The sequence below is a fragment of the Cetorhinus maximus genome, chromosome 16, assembly GCF_964194155.1.
Source record: "Cetorhinus maximus chromosome 16, sCetMax3.hap1.1, whole genome shotgun sequence".
NCBI lineage: Eukaryota > Metazoa > Chordata > Chondrichthyes > Lamniformes > Cetorhinidae > Cetorhinus > Cetorhinus maximus.
In genome coordinates, this window is record NC_135894.1 from 75878414 (window position 1) to 75894488 (window position 16075).

The 16075-nt window shown below is 43.2% G+C and overlaps 1 protein-coding gene across 8 annotated transcripts in view; it reads right to left on the reverse strand.

Annotated features, from left to right (window-relative positions):
• Window positions 1-16075, reverse strand: part of cmss1 (cms1 ribosomal small subunit homolog) — a 330497-nt gene that overhangs the window by 36299 nt on the left and 278123 nt on the right. The gene's annotated exons all lie outside the window — the stretch shown is intronic.

Below are 16075 nucleotides of genomic sequence, written 5' to 3' on the forward strand. Positions count from 1 at the left end.
GCTTCGACTCCATTTTCCCACCCGCTCCTCATATTTCTTAATTCCCTGAGACCCCAAAAATCTGTCGATCCCAGCCTTAAATATATTCAAAGATGGAACATCCACTACCCTGTAGGGGGCAGATAGAGAATTCCAAAGATTCACAATCCTTTGAGTGAAGAAATTTCTCCTCATTTCAGTCCCAAATGATCGGCCACTTATCCTGAGACTGTGGCCCCATGTGTTAGATTCCCCGAACAGCAGAAACAACCTCTCAGCGTCCTCAGCATCCACCCTATCATGCCCCTTCAGAATTCTGTAGGTTTCAATGAGATCGTCTCTCATTCTTCTGAGCTCCAGACAATATAATCCCAATTTACTCAGCCTCTCATCAAAGGACAACCCCCTCATCCCAGGAAACTTTCAATGTACTGCCTCCAATGCAAGTATATCCCTTCTTAAATGTGGAGACCAAAGCTGCCTACACCAAAACCCTGTAGAAGTGAAGCAAGACTTTACCTTTGTACTCCAATCCCTTGCAATAAAGGCCAATTTTACAATAGCATAATGCGGACTATTTTATGCAACATTACTATTTTGTGATCCAAGTTGGACATTGTGGGAGGAATTTTAATATGAAGACGTGGATAAGTTTGTGAGTGGACTACTGGTTAAAAGGATTGAAATTGAAGTGGCAGTAAACCACTAACTTCAATTTTTAACCTCAGTGCAATCTACAGCATGTGGAAAATGCTGTGGGACAGGCAATTTACATAAACCAAGTGTTCATTATCAGCTTCTTTGGCCCTGATTTCAGACTTTGACGGTGTATGCACAGTTTCTCGGGCTTTGTGGAACTTGCCAGGGAAATCAAGGTGAGAGGACAACAGGATTTGAAGAGGCTGAACAAGTGACGGGCAAGAAATGGTTTAAATATTGAGATCGTACACCTGCTTCCTTGCCTAAGTGAAAAGCTTTTACTCACAAGACTTGTTCTGAGAGTGCACTTTCACTACTTTGAAGGTCATTTCTACATTTTGTTGGAGTCATTTGGTCTGTATTTCCCAGCTCTTAATCTTCAGTTCAACATGGGAGTCACTTACGCGGATTTACCTTGGACCTCAGATGAGGAACAAGATGAGCAGCACTAGGTGCAGTACAAAGAGAAACAGCAGCAGCAATCTGCACCTCAACCACCTGCTGCTCCAGGGGACAGGGGAGGATTCCAGTTTGCAGGAGGCAATACCCCAAACACAGGGTTTACAAACAAAGAATAAACTTCCAGAACATGTCCGTGTAGCATTGCCTCAGGAGGCTCAGAGTTTCCCATTAGGTGGTTGCTGATATGACAGCCTCCTGGAAGAAGACCACCTGCCAAGTGGACCAGATGGGCACGCGTTGACTATCAAAGTCACCACTGCCCTACTGGCTTCGCCCCTGGCTCTTTGTAGGGATCAACAGATGATATTTGTAGGATCTCCCAATCTGCTGCTCACAATTGCATCTCACAGGTAAACAATCCCATGTTTGTCACCCGGTCAGAATGAGTGGGAATTCAGCTTTGCAGCTCTGGCTGCTTTCCCATAGGTAGAGGTGTTATCGACTGCACACATGTGACAAACCAAGGTGCCCTTAGATCACCCTGGAATCTTCATCAACCGAAGGGGATTCCACTCCATCAATGTGCAGTGTGTCTGAAACCAGAAAAAGACCAACATGCATGTTTGAACAAGATTCCAAGAGAGCTGCCATGATGCTTTCATCCTGTGCCAGACAAGCACATTCTTGAACATGAGACACGGGGGCCACTGATATGAGTGACCAGCTCAGCTCAATGTGAGGGAATATCCAAAACAGATTTGAAATTTGTAATAGTTACCAAAACATCAATAACAGCAGCAATGGGTCTCTGCCTGTGCCAACGTGAACTGGAAATATGTCATAAATTGCAGCGTATTAAGACGACCCCATTTTTTCAGCCCCAGAAATCATGGTTTTGCAAATACCCTGCGTATAAGTTGACTCCCTTTTCAGCTACAACATGCTATGCTCGCATTAGGACTTAGCCTAAATTTTTCACCCTAATAATATGATTTACTTACTGATATCTTATAATTCAGCGTAAGGGATCAAGCAGGTGACATGGGCTGTGTTGAGAAGATGCATGGGAGTTTCAGACATGCGCACTCTTTGCATCAGATATTGATGACATTTCAAAATGGTGGCCACGTCCATAACCCCCACTAGTAGTTTGCTTCTATACTCAGCGTATAAGTCGACCTCCATTTGTGGAGGGATTTTTCAACGCTGCAAAGGTCGACTTATACGTCGATGTCTATGGTTTTTCAAAAATTACTGCAGTGATTGTAAACCATCCTGCAAGGAAGATATGTTAAAAATGTGCAAAGGACTTACTGCACCGTTCCAGATGCTCATTTTAACAAGACAGTTTTTAAAAATTGGCAGAAGCACCTGGCAGATATTGGCTGAGACCTCATGAATACATAGAATTCTATAATGTCAATTTTAATACAAAGGCCTGGCCAATGTCTCATACCCACTAGTAAAACATCCTTTTACACTTCATTTAAATGCAAATGCTGAACTTACATATACAATAAATTGTGGAGGCCTCAAGAAATCCCTGGGCAGTGCTGTAATATTTCTACTCTCCCCTCTCCCTGCACCTGGGAAAGTTGATTCTCAAGGCTGTTGGAATTATATCCCTCAAGACTGAATTTTTCTTTTACAAAATGCAAGGACTTGGCCTTATCTGTACATTTGGATGCTGACCTGAGATTTTTTTTTAAAAAGGTCATAAAGTCACCTTGGAACTGTCAACAAGCAGGCCTCTTCCAAGAAATCACTTGACCTTTATGGTACTTGAGGAAGATCTGGTTGTTTGTTTGAACTGCAGTCACTTTAATTGACAGGTAAATAAAAATTGAAGAAAAGCAAAGGATAGTAACTTGCTGGAAATCACATGGCAGAGGAAAAAAACTTAAGTTTCGAATCTGCTGATTTTGAAGGCAGTTTTCTTGGGGAAAAAGCTGAGGAAGGAAGGCGACCCTAACTGGCTCTTTCTCTCAACCTTGCCTAAAGTTGTGTGTGGTTATCAGCCTGTAGCCAGAGAATCCTCATCTGAGTGCAACTGGTCTAGATTTGGACCTGCAAGGCTGAAACCAGTCAGTCAGAACTTCCAGACAATCAACCAGGACCAGTCTTCACACAAGGGAGCTCCAGGTCGACAGCGTCAAGACCTTGCGAACTTTATCCTTTATTTTCTAACGCCCATCCTCTGAAGTCCATCTCTGCAGAGAGATTCTCTCTGTTTGTCCTATGTCTGTGTGTGTGTGCATGCACGCACGCACGTGTTGGATTTGGGCATTCAAGGTAGATGCTACGTATAAGGCCCTTAGGGAAATAATCCTCCTGGAAGAATTTAAAAATACACTTCCTCCAGTAATTAGAACCTATGTTGAAAACAGAAGGCAAAACAGCTAGACAGGCAGTGGAGATAGCTGATGATGAACTGGTACATAAATTTAAACCCTTTTTCTGTCACCCCCACAAACCTGAGAAGGATAGAAGGTGAAAGGAAGGCAAGTAGCCAGGGGAGAGAAGGGGCAGCTGGGAATTCCCTGGAAACTCCTCTTCAGACCAGAAAGCAAGGTGCTGAGGATGGAAGTGAGATTCGAAGGCCTAAGTGTTTCCATTGTAACAAGGTGGGACATATTCGCACCAACTGCTGGAAGTTGTGTGGGAAATTCATGGGACTCATTGGGATACAAAAGGGCAATTCAGGAAAAGGACCCCTGACTGAAAGGTCAACAGATCAAGTTGTAGCCATAATTGGAGCTGTGAAACTGAATGTGAACACTGCTGAGAGTTCAGGAAAGGTGAATAAGATACATGAGAGTTTAAAAGAATTTTTGTAGAGGGGACAGGTAACCCCTCATCCCTCAAATGAGATAGCTGAACCCATAATCATATTAAGAGATACAGGAGCCAGTCAAACACTTTTGCTGGGGAAAGACATAACCTTTTCACCAGAAAGCACATTAAAAGCCAAAGTTTTAATAAAATGGTATTGGCAGGGAGTGTATACCTGTACCTTTGTATTGGATGCACCTCGAGTATGACCTAATGTCTGGGACAGTGACGGTAGGGGTTCTTCAGAAGTTACCCGTAGATGGAGTTGATTTACTCTTAGGAAATGATTTAGCCGAAGCGAAGGTAGTAGCTTCTCCCATTATTACAGAAAGCCCAAATGAGGTTAAAGAGACGGAGCAGTTACAGGAAAAGAAGGAATTTTTCCTTCATGTACGATAAATCTAGCAATGGCTAAGCAAAGTCCATCATCGGAGATCAAAGTGATATTACAAACAGATCTTAGCTGAAACTTTCTTTAAAGACTTAGATAATCCAAAAAAGATGTTTAATAAATCTTCTCTAGTTGGGGCTCAACAAGCTGATCCAGAGTTAAGTAAGGTAGCATAATCAGCGCAAAATGAAGCTGAAGCTGAGGAAGTTCCGGAATGTTATTACATTAGAAATGGGATACTAATGAGGAAGTGGAGAGTTCCTCAAAGACCAGCAGACAAAAGGTGTATGGTTGTTCATCAGGTAGTGGTACTGCCCAAATATTGTGAAGAGATATTATGGGTAGCACATGAAATTCCTATGACAGAACATGTTGGGATATAGAAAACTCAAGTGTGCATAACCCAACATTTTTACTGCCCAGATCTTCACAAGGATGTAGTGTAGTTTTGTAAAATGTGCCATACTTGCCAGATTTAGGAAAACCACAACATACAATCAAACCAACCCCCTTAGTTCACATACCAGTTTTTGAGGTTCCGTTTAGTAGACTGTGTTTGACTGTTACAAAAAACGAAGCAGGATACCAGCATATCCTTACTATTATGGATAGGACAAATTGATTTCCAGAGTCAATCCCTTTAAGAACAATTACAGCTACAGTAGTAGTGGAAAAGTTAACCCAACTTTTTTTTACTTGGTATGGGTCACTGGTGGAGATCTAGTCAGATCAGGTGTCCAATTTTAAATCTAAAGTTTTTCAAAATATAATGCGTAGTTTGGGTATAAAACAGATAAAATCCACAGCGTATCATCCACAAACACTGGAGCTTGAAAGAGGTGCCATCAATTCCTCAAAACAATTAATAAAACATATTGTCATGAACATCCCCATGATTGGGACAAAAGACTGAATTTTCTTTTATTTGCTTCCCAAGGTTCACTGGGGGAGGCGGTGGCATAGTGGTATTGTAATTGGACCAGCAACCCAGGGTAATGGTCTAGGGATCTGGGTTCAAAGCCCACCATGGCAGATGGTGAAAATTCAATGAAAATCTGGAAAAAAACCATTGTCGATTGTTGTAAAAACCCATCTGGTTCACTAATGTCCTTTAAGGAAGGAAATCAGCTGTCCTTACCTGGTTTGGCCTACATTTGACTCCAGGCCCACAGCAATGTGGTTGACTCTTAAATGCTCTCTGACCAAGGGCAATTAAGGATGGGCAATAAATGCTGGCCTAGCCAGTGATATCCACATCCCATGAACAAATGAAAAAAAATCTACTTTTTGAATCAATTTATGGGCATAAAATAGGAGGTCCTCTGAAATTAATCAAGCAAAAATTTTTAGGAGAGAGGGACAAATCCTCTATGTTAGATTATATGTCCGTGTTCCAGGAACGGCCCATGGGAGTCGGCAAAGTGGCTCAAGGGCATCTTAAAGTTTCTCAAACAAAAATGAGGAAATGGGCAGATAAGCAAGCTGTGACCCGAACATCACAACCAGGGGATGAAGTGTTAGTGTTATTGCTTTTACAGGGGGAACCTCTGAAAGCACATCTGTGGTCCATACAAGGTAATCAAGAGGATTGGTAAAGTAAATTATTTGATAGACACCCGAGATTGCAGGAAAAAGAATTGGCTGTGACATATCAATATGTTAAAACAATACCACTGTAGGGAGGAAGATAAAAAGGAGCAGGTATGTCAGTTAGTAAGGACAGTGGAGGACGAAAGAGACAGTCAGAGAGGCTGAGGGAGAGTTAGGCAGCCCACAAATCAAACCTCCTGCTATCTGGTTAGCTAGCACTAAAATATTAGGACAGTTAGACATCATATGTTCATACTCAGAGGTAGGACAATGAGAGGATCTAGTGAGGTTACTTACAGAATTTAAAGAAATCTGTAGGGACAAACCACGATGTACAACTTTTGCCATGCATGATGTGGATATGGGGGAATCTTCACCTATAAAGCAACATCTTTATTGTTCAAGTCCAAAGAAACAAGCTCAATTGACAGCAGAAATTCAATATATTTTAGAAGATCATCTAATTGAGCCTAGTCAAAACAGTTGGAGTCTCCAGTAGTGTTAGTGCCTAAACCTGACAGGCCAACCAGATTCTGCATAGGTTATAGAAAGGTTAATGCAGTAACAAGAAGATTCCTATCCAATGCCTCATTTAGCATATTGTATCGACAGAGCTGGCGTGCCACATTCCTTACTAAGATAGATTTGTTGAAAGGATACTGGCAAGTACCTTTAATATCGCAAGCTAAGGAGATATTGGCTTCTGTCATGCCAAACGGGCTATACCAAAGCCGAGTAATGCCATTTGGGCTAAAAAATACTTCAGCCACCTTCCAAAGAATAATGAATCAAGTGGTCACTAATGTTTCTAACTGTGTAGCTTACTTGGGTGATGTATTGATTTACAGCAACACTTGGAAAGATCATTTAAAACAATTGGAAACTCTATTTAAACAACTACAGTCGGCAGAACTAGTAATAAACTTTGCCAAGCGTGAGTTTGCAATGCATAAGTAATTTATCTAGGGCATATCGTAGGGCAAGGACAAGTGTTGCCAAGAACAGCAAAAGTACAAGCTTTGATGGAGTACCCTGTCCCTAAAACTAAACGGGAAATCATGAGATATTTGGGAATATGCAGCTTCCATCATAAATTTGTGCCAAACTTCGGCACAATAGTTTTTTTTTCATTCACAGGATGTGGGCTTCACAGGCTGGGCAAGCATTTATTGCCCATCCTTAGTTGCCCTTGAGAAGGTGGTGGTGAGCTGCCTTCTTGAACCGCTGCAGTCTATGTGGTGTAGGTACACTCATAGTGCTGTTAGGAAGGGAGTTCCAGGATTTTGACCCAGTGAAGTGAAGGTGCGGCGATATATTTCCAAGTCAAGATGGTGAGTGACTTGGAGGAGAACTTCCAGGTGGCGGTTTTCCCATCTATCTGCTGCCCTTGTCCTTCTAGATGGTAGTGGTCATGGGTTTGGAAGGTGCTGTCTAAGGAGTCTTGTTGAATTCCTGCAGTGCATCTTATCGATGGTACACACTGCTGCTACTGTGCATTGGTGAAGGAGGGAGTGAATGTTTGTGGATGTGGTGCCAATCAAGCGGACTGCTTTGTCCTGGATGGTGTCAAGCTTCTTAGAGTGTTGTGGGAGCTGCACTCATCCAGGAAAGTGGGGAGTATTCTATCAAATTCCTGACTTGTGCCTTGTAGATGGTGGACAGGCTTTGGGGAGTCAGGAGGTGATTACCCGTCGGAAGATTCCTAGCCTCTGACCTGCTTTTGTAGCCACGGTATTTATATGGCTAGTCCAGATCAGTTTCTGGTCAATGGTAACCCCCAGGATGTTGATAGTGGGGGATTCAGTGATGGTACTGCCATTGAACGTCAAGGGGCGATGGTTAGATTCTCTCTTGTTGCAGATGGCCATTGCCTGACACTTGTGTGGTGTGAATGTTACTTGCCACTTGTCAGCCCAAGCCTGGATATTATCCAGATCTCACTGCATTTGGACATGGACTGTTTCAGTATCTGAGGAGTTGTAAATGGTGCTGAACATTGTGCAATCATCAGCGAACACCCCCAATTCTGACCTTATAATGGAAGGAAGATCATTGCTGACGCTGCTGAAGATGGTTGGGCCTAGGACGCTACCCTGAGGAACTGCTACAGTCATGTCCTGGAGCTGAGATGACTGACCTCCAACAACCACAACTATCTTCCTTTGTGCTAGGTATGACCCCAACCGGTGGAGAGTTTTCCCCGATTCCCATTGACTCCAGTATTGTTAGGGCTCCTTGATGCCACGCTCGGTCAAATGCAGCCTTGGTGTCAAGGGAAGTCACTTTCACCTCACCTCGGGAGTTCAGCTCTTTTGTCCATGATTGAACCAAGGCTGTAATGAGGTCAGGAGCTGAGTGGCCCTGGTGGAACCCAAATTGGGCATTAGTGAGCAGGTTATTGCTAAGCAAGTGCCGCTTGATAGCACTGTTCATGACCCCTTTCATTACTTTACTGATGATAGAGAGTAGACTGACAGGGAGGTAATTGGCTGGGTTTGATTCGTCCTACTTTTTGTGTACAGTACATACCTGGGCAATTTTCTGTACAGCCGGGTAGATGCAGTGTTGTAGCCGTACTGGAACTGCTTGACTAGGGGTGCGGCAAGTTCTGGAGTGCAAGTCATCAATACTATTGCCGGAATATTGTCAGGGCCCATGGCCTTTGCACAATCCAATGCCTTCAGCCGTTTCTTGATATCACGTGGAGTGAATCGAATTGGCTGAAGACTGGCACCTGTGATGCTGGGGACCTCCGGAGGAGGCCGAGATGGATCATCCACTTGGCACTTCTGGCTGAAGCTTTTAGCAAATGCTTCAGCCTTATCTTTTGCACCAATGTGCTGGGTTCCCCATCATTGAGAAAGGGGATATTTGTAGAGCCTCCTCCTCCAGTGAGTTGTTTAATTGTCCACCACCATTCACGATTGCATGTAGCAGGGCTGTAGAGCTTAGATCTGATCCATTGGTTGTGGAATCACTTAGTACTGGTTATCACTTGCTGCTCATGTTGTTTGGCACACAAGTAGTCCTGTGTTATAGCTTCACCAGGTTGACACCTCATTTTTAGGTATGCCTGGCGCTGCTCCTGGCATGCCCTCTTGCACTCTTCAGGGTTGATCCCCTGGCTTAATGGTGATGGTAGAATGTGGGATATGCCGGGCTATGAGGTTACAGGTTGTGCTCGAGTACAATTCTGCTGCTGCTCATGGCCCACAGTGCATCATGGATGCCCAGTCCTGAGTTGCTAGATCTGTTCAAAATCTATCCCATTTAGCACGGTGGTAGTGCCACACAACACGATGGAGGGTATCCTCAATGTGAAGGCAGTACTTTGTCTCCACAACGATGCTGCGGTGGTCACTCCTACCGATACTGTCATGGACAGATGCATCTGCAGCAGGCAGGTTGGTGAGGGTGAGTTCAAGTATGTTTTTCCCTCTTGTTGGTTCCCTTACCACCTGCCGCAGACCCAGTCTAGCAGCTATGTTCTTTAGGACTCGGCCAGCTCGGTCAGTAGTGGTGCTATCATGCCACTGTTGGTGATGGACATTGAAGTCCTCCACCCAGAGTTCATTCTGTGCCCTTGCCACTTTCAGTGCTTCCTCCAAGTGGTGTTCAACATGGAGGAGTGCTGATTCATCAGCCCATGTTTGACCTGATGCCATAAGACTTCATGGGGTCCAGAGTTGATATTGAGGACTCCTAAGGCAACTCCCTCCTGACTGTATAATACTGTGCCGCTGCCTCTGCTGAGTCTGTCCTACCGGTGGAACAGGACATACCCAGGGATGGCGATGGTGGTAGTGTCTGGGACATTATTTGTACAATATGATTCCGTGAAGATGACTGTGTCAGGGTCTCCCATTTAAGATGAGATGTGAAGAAATTTTTTCCATGAAGGTCTTGAGTCTTTGGAACTCTCTTCCCTGGACAGCAGTGGAGGCAGGGTCATTGAACATTTTTAAGGCAGAGGTAGATAGATTTTTGACTAACAAGGGAGTCAAAGGTTATTGGATGTAGGTGGAATGTGGACTTGAGGCCATAATCAGATCAGTCATGATCCTATTGGATGGCACAGCAGGCTTGAGGGGGTAAATGGCCTACTCTTGCTACTAATTTGTATGTTTGCATGTTTCCCCTGATTTCCATTGACTTCAATTTTGCTAGGGCTCCTTGATGTCACACTTGGTCAAATGCTGCCTTGATGTCAAGTGCAATCACTTTCCCATCACCTCTGAAATTCAGCTCTTTTGTCCATGTTTAGACCAAGGCTGTAATGAGGTCTGGAGCCAACTGGCTTTGATGGAACCCACAAGCGGTGAGCAGGTTGATGCTGAGTAAGTGCCGCTTGATAGCACTGTAGAAAACACCTTCCTCTCTTTGCTGACGATTGAGAGTAGACTGATAGGGCAGCTATTGGCTGATTAGATTTGTCCTGCTTTTTGCGGACAGGACCTACCTGGACAGTTTTCCACATTGCCGGGTAGGTGCCAGTAGCTGTACTAAAACAGCTTGGCGAGGGGTGCAGCAAGTTCTGGAGAACAAGTCTTCAGTACTACAGCCAGAATATTATCAGGGCTGATAGTCTTTGCTGCATCCAGTGCCTTCTTGACATAATGTAGAATGAATCAAATTGGCTGTGATGGTGGGAACCTCACCAGGAGGCCAAGATGGATGATCCACTCTGCACTTCTGGCTGAAGGTGGTTGCAAATGCTTCAACCTTGCCTTTTGCACTAATGTGCAGTGCTGTCCCAACATTGAGGATGAGGATGTTTATGGAGCCTCTCCTCCCATTAGTTTAACTGTCCACCACTATTCATGACTGGATGTGGCAGGACTGCAGAGTTTTGATCCGATCCATTGATTGTGAGATCTCTTAGCTCTGTCTATCACATGCTGCTTCTACTGTGTAGCATGCACATAGTCCTGAGTTGTAGTTTCACCAGGTTGGCACCTCATTTTTAAATATGTTTGGTGCTGCTCCTGGCATGTCCTCCTGCACTCCTCATTGAACCAGGGTTGATCACTGGCTTGATGGTAATACTAGAGTGAGGGATATGCCAGACCATGAGGTTACAGATTATGATTGAATACACACTGAGCAGTGCTGCAAGGATAGGCAATGGCGTAGTGGTAATGTCACTGGACTGGTAAGCCAGAGGCCCAAGCTAATGCTCAGGGGTCATGATTTCAAACCGCTGGGAGAGGAGTTTAAATTCAACTAATAAATCTTGAATATAAAACTAGTCTCAGTTAAAACCCATCTGGTTCACTAATGTCCTTTTGAGGAGGAAATCTGTTGTCCTTACCTGGTCTGGCCAACGTATGACTCAGACCCACAGCAATGTGGTTGACTCTTAACTGCCCTCTGCAGCAGCTGAGTGAGCCACTCAGTTCAAGGGCAATTAGGGATGGGCAAAGGCTGGCATTGCCAGTGATGCCCGCATCCAATTAAATAATTTAAAAAAGCCAAGCATCACATCCACAGGTTGCACACACAAACAGCTATTCAACCATGAAACCACATTGGCCTAACATATTGCACTACACTCACTAACATACTTACATCTCTCTTGCAGGATAAGATGATGCACAATTAGAGGCAGCAGCAGGTAATTGGAGGAAGGACAAGGGCACCTGTATATCTTAAACCCCAATGGAGGAGACAGTGCTGGCATTATTGGGGCACCCATTGCTTAGGTTGAAGCCAAAACCAAAGATGATGGTATCCTTATACCTAATCCTCCTTCCCACGTCCCACACTCTTCTCCAATTTTCAAGTTGCAGACAATGCAAGCATGCACCTCTTAGTTACACGCTTTCCGCTCACCACAACTCTACCTTTGTGCCTTTTTCTCTTCCTTTTCTTTGCCCATCTCTAATTGCCCTCGAGAAGGTGCAGGTGAGTTGCCTTCATGGATAATCTGAGTGACTTGCTAGGCCATTTCTTAGAGCAGTTAAGAGTCAATCACACTGCTGGGGTTCTAGAGTCACTTATACGACTAGACTGAGTAAGGACAGATTTACTTCCTCAAAGGACATTAGTGAACCAGATGGGTTTTCAAGACAATCCAGTCATTTCATGATCACTATTACTGGGGCTAGCTTGTTACTCAGGACTTACTTAATTAATTGAAGATAAATTGCCTAGCTGCTGCAGTGGGATTTGAACTCATACCTCCAGATCATTAGTCCAGGCCTCCACACATGGAGGAAGACCAGGTAGAGAATGATGACAAAGGAACAGCATGGTCACTTGATTTCACAAGGGCAGCAAGAGCACCAGGACTCCAGCCAGGGTAGGGCAGCAAGGACTTTTTTAATATTCCTTCACAGGATGTGGGCATCACTGGCTAGGTCAGCATTTATTGCCCATCCCTGATTGCCCTTGAGAAGGTGGCGATGAGCTGCTTTCATGAACCGCTGCAGTCCATGTGGTGTAGGTACACCCACAGTGCTGTTAGGGAGGGAGTTACAGGGTTTTGACCCAGTGACGGTGAAGGAATGGCGCTATAGTTCCAGGGCAGGATGGCATGTGGCTTGGAAGGGAACTCACAGGTAGTGCACACTTGCGGGCCCAACCATAATGCAGCATCTGATGGCTGATATTGCAGCTCCCATTGCTGCACAAGCATCAGCCACCCAAAGTCTGAGTGTTGCGGTTAAGCTCAGACTGCTGGCTTGCAATGTCAGCTTGCTGCCATTATGGTTGCAAATTACAGTATGCAAAGCAGCTTGCAAGTTCTCACAGCAGTCCGACAATCTGTCCTCTAACAGATCACTAGGATTGCCAAGGCACCATCGAAGAGGAGTAGCAATGGCTCCATAGAGAGCAAAGCTGCTAACCTCTCTCAGAAAGGCAGCATTTATCCCTCCCTGCTATTCCAGCAGTGGCTTTGTTGTTGCCTATTAGCCCAGGCTGCTGCAGCAATTGGTCTTCTAAGAGCAGAGCTGCTTGATGCCATCCTCCAAGACCTTCTGCAGTCACTTATCTCTAGTGAACCCTTTCACAAAATAAACCCTACATAAACCAGTCTTTGTAATAATAGCCACTGTTCTGTACAATATTGTTTGAAGGTTTGATTAATAATGTCTTAAAAACATAAAGAATTTCATTTGTTAAACTCTGCATTATTTTATTTGATCTTGCAAGTGAAAACTGACATGTTTGATTATGTGGGAGACTTACTCTTGTGGAACAAGTTTGGTAATGCACCTGACACCATTTTTATTTCTTATTTGTCTTGTCTCATCGAGTGTAATAAAATCCAGTAGGTAAATGTTTCTTTATTCCATAAATTAAACCCAATAATACACTGATAACATCGATGCTCAGATCAGAGCCGATGGTACTTCTCTACATCATAAAATGCTTCTCTAGCAACATTCATAGAAGTGGACGACAAACCTATCTAAAGCTCAATTGTGTAATATGAGGTTGTTCCAGTCTTGTGCTCGCCATTCAATTACAAACACATTTTGAAAAATTTTATCACATGGAAAACATGGTTACAGTGAAAAAGCAGTCAAGATTATTACAAACAAAACAGCATAAATAGAAGGCTGTACTTTTCAGCTGCTTATGAGTTAGGAGATTGCTCACTCTTGAAAGATTTTTCCGTACCTCACTTTAAACGATACAGTATATATCCTCTAAAAACATGTTTTGTTGAGGGAATGGAAAACTCCATCACAAAACCAATAAATATAGTAACTACATTGCTTCTCCCAAAAAAGGAAAGTAATGGAAAATCTGAAAAAAGTCTGATATGTGAAATCTTGCCAACTTGGCTCTGCCACCAGCAACAGCCACTTGCCCTGAATATTTTAGCTCCCCTCTTGGGCATATGCTGCATCAGCTATTTCTGTGCGACATCAACTACATAGCTTGCATGCCCTGCATGACATAGGCCATCGAGCAATACTCACAGCTATCTTTAACCAAACTGGGCACTGAATAAAGGTAATTAGGAGGGAATTACACTGAATCATAAATTTCTAGGAAGTAGCACATCTGTTGTAAATATCAAATTTTACAGGGAAAGTTATTTTAAAAAATAGATTTACTTTTGTAATAGACATACACCACTCCTCTGTCCACTATATATTCCATATTTTCCTTAAAATTGGAAAGAGATTTGATTTACCATGAACAGAGCACTGGTATTTTTCCATGTTCTCTCTCCCCTTGCCATTCCAATCATCATTTCCACATCATTTGCCTTCAAGGATAGAACAATTGAGGTCATGGGCTTTGCCACAATTTAACAGTCCTTCAAAGCAACTTGCCAGATGCAAGTCGTCATATAGCAGATATACAGGCTCAATGTCACTTATTGAAAAGTGGGACAGTAACTAATATCAGTAACACAAAAGTTGTTGAAATATAAGCCATATTTACACTGGACATAAATTCCAGGGAAAATTGCACACGTGCATAAGCATCCCTAATTTAAATACTGCAGGAAAAGAAATTGTACAGGTGTGAATGGTAGCAATCTATGCATTCACAGAATGAAATTAATTGCGCAATGAAAGTTTGGAGAAAGATGGTTGGTTTTTTTAAGAAATTATCTTTACTTCGTAAGTTTTGGATTCCAGTAGGCTCGCTCTATTATCATGTACTGAGGGAAATTATTTAGAAATACAGAGAAGTTATAACATGACATTGCAATCAGTGAGCATCCCCACTTCTTACAATGAAATGAAAGTCATTGATGAAGCAGCTGAAGATGGTTGGGCCAAGGACACTACCCCAAGGAACTCCTGCAGTGATGTCCTGGGACTGAGGTGATTGACCTCCTCCATCAACCACAATCATCTTCCTTTGTGCTAGGTATGACTCCAACCAGTGGAGGGTTTTCCCACTGACTTCAATTTTGCGAGGGCTCCTTGATGCCACACTCGGTCGATTGCTGCCTTGATGTCAAGAGCAGGCACACTCACTTCCCTTCTTGAGTTCAGCTCTTTTGTCCATGTTTGGACCATGTCTGTAATGAGGTTAGGAGCTCTGGCGGAACCCAAACTGAGCATCAGAAAGCAGCTTACTGCTGAGTAAGTGCTGTTTGATAGCATCGTCAACAACACCTTTCATTACTTTTCTGATGATCAGGAGGATGCTGATGGGGCGGTAATTGGCTAGACTGTGTTTGTCCAACTTTTTGTGGACTGGACATACCTGGGCAATTTTCTACATTGTCAGAATCAACAATAATCTGTTTGAACTTGGCTTTATTAGTATATTAGAGGTTTAATTGTTTTCCTCAATGATTTTAACATAATTCCCACTACTATTGTGGACTGTACATGGTGCATACTGGGTGAGTGGCTATGGAGGATACAGGGGGGACATGGAGGTGTCATGGATGATCTGAGGTGGCATGGGGTGGCAAGGGCAATCTGAGGAGGCATGGGGGTGGTTGGGAGGGTTGAAGGGGGTGAGAGGCAAGGTTTAGGGGACCTTAAAACTGTGCTATGTTGGAGAACCAAGGAGGGCCCCACACTCGTCCCGCACTCCATCACAGCCCGCAAAATACACCGCAAACCCAATCCCCGTGTGACAAAAACTTCAGGCAAAGTCACACATGTATTTCGGAAGGCACAAAAGTGCGCAGTTTGGGTTTTCCCGAGCCCACATGAAAATCCAGGCCATGGATTTGGATAAGGAAGGTATCTTAATGTTAAATATCTAACATTAAAATTTTGATTTTAGGAAGTATAACCTACAACGGTAAATTAACCATGAAGCAATACATCATTTTCAGTTTTTAACGATAGGAAGCACAGATTAGGGCAATGTATTTAATGAATCAACAAGCGTTTTTATTATTGTACTCATCATCTAAAAGGTATCGCATTCTGCTTTCTCACATGTCCTGTAAATATATTGGGGGTTGGGCAAAAGGAACTGTGCAAAAGAAGTAATGGAGACGACTTATACTCTCAGGTTATATATATCCTAAAAAAAAACAGCATAATTATTTATCTTTGCATTCCTATTTTAAACAAGGCAGTTTTGTCTGACAGAATCATGATGTCCACTTTAAAATTGTTTTGAACATAATCATTTAATCAGACTAGATTTAACTTTGAATAAAACCTATCTATTTGAAATACATTTTGGTGTGTACCTTTATTTTGTATAAAAGTATATTTTTAATATCTTATATTTTACTTTGCA